The sequence below is a fragment of the Nematolebias whitei genome, chromosome 9 (assembly GCF_014905685.2).
Source record: "Nematolebias whitei isolate Nwh7 chromosome 9, NemWhi1, whole genome shotgun sequence".
Lineage (NCBI taxonomy): Eukaryota > Metazoa > Chordata > Actinopteri > Cyprinodontiformes > Rivulidae > Nematolebias > Nematolebias whitei.
In genome coordinates this window covers 20,423,283-20,424,805 of record NC_056506.1, presented here as the reverse complement: position 1 = coordinate 20,424,805, position 1,523 = coordinate 20,423,283, and the positions used below count along the sequence as shown (strand labels likewise).

The 1,523-nt window shown below is 38.7% G+C and overlaps 2 protein-coding genes across 3 annotated transcripts in view; one reads left to right on the top strand and one right to left on the bottom strand.

Annotated features, from left to right (window-relative positions):
• Positions 1-1,523, top strand: part of chd7 (chromodomain helicase DNA binding protein 7) — a 134,013-nt gene that overhangs the window by 99,464 nt on the left and 33,026 nt on the right. The window lies entirely within an intron of this gene.
• Positions 1-1,523, bottom strand: part of ca8 (carbonic anhydrase VIII) — a 170,745-nt gene that overhangs the window by 168,522 nt on the left and 700 nt on the right. The window lies entirely within an intron of this gene.

Below are 1,523 nucleotides of genomic sequence, written 5' to 3'. Positions count from 1 at the left end.
ATGACATTTATAAATGTATGAATAACATGGTGAAAATATGACTTTGAAAAAACAAAACTATTTTTTCTTATTAAATGCTAAATAATCCAAAATATTGCAGTTAATTTTTGACTGTGTAACTTTAAAAATCGCACCCCACAGCTCTGTGGCGTGAATTTTTTTTGCGCAATACTTTATTAGCGTCATCTTTTCAAAATTGCTTCATATTTATTATAAAAATTAAACGACCTTCTCTTTTTCTGTTTCTTCCTTTCTTTTTAGACATATACAAACAGGTTAACAAAACTCAACATGCAGTAAATGTATTTGTTATGTGGTTCAGCGAGTTGAGTCTTTTAAGTGACTTTTACTTAATACTTTACCTTTCACTTTAAAAAGTCTTCAGTGTTTTAGCTGCTTATTTCCCCCTCATGTAGCTTTTTAAATACCTCTAACATCACAAGTGTCCTGCAGAGAGTTGTTGATCACGAGAGTTTCTGAAATCACAAATTGTCGCCACCATGTTTTTATAAAATATCTTTTCCAGCGGAGGTGAGAACAACAAATTACTTCTGATTATAACAAGATGGAGTTCAGTGTGCAGTAGGTTCCAGCAGGACACTGATGATGTCGTCTCTTGTCCAATAACTGTGTCTTATTCATGCACAGAGACTGTTCTGCATCATACTCACAGAAAGAAACACAGTTTTGTATCACAGCTCATCCTCCGATGCTCAGTAAAAGCAACAACAGAAGGAAGACAAAGTGAAACACCACAAGAGCAATTTAAATACATAGTAGTTATAAAATACATGTAGACATCTTGAAATAAGGTGTGTCAAGCGGGACATAAAAACAACAGTATTTGTTTTAACATGATAACTAGATGCACAGTAACATCAGTAACAGCTACGCCTCGTCACAGGAGCCTCACAGTGTCACGCTTCATATTTACTTTAGATAAATGACCGAGTTTACACTGAACTAAAAGCTTTTGGTCACGTCCTTGAGTTTAACTTTTTGTGTCCGTTTTAATAATGAAAACCTGCGAAGGGACAGTTCAACATTTCAGAGGTGCTGGTTTCAGGAAAATATGATGGGATCATAATATTCTGCTCCTAAACCAAATGTTTTTTAGAAAATTGTAATATTGTTTTAAATTTCAGATGCTCTTTTACTCAGAGGCTGCAACAACGAGTGAACTCGCCTGAAGATTTGTCAATGGTTTTGACACTGGATGCTCTGACGCACCCACCAATCCCCGAGCTACCACAGCACACACGTGTGGAGCAGAGGGCCGCCGTCTGAGGCATTCAGGGAACAGATGAGGGGTTAAGAGCCTTGCTCAAGGGCACAGAGTTGGGCAAATGAGGGTGGAGGGAGGTGTGCTGCATAACCTTTCTCACGCAAGTTTTGATGTAATGGTCAGGGGATTTGAATCAGCAACCCCTTGATCAGAAGCTCACCTTCTCTGGCCTCTGTGCCACCTCCCCCAGATGTGTGTGTGTGTGTGTGTGTGTGTGTGTGTGTGTGTGTGTGTGTGT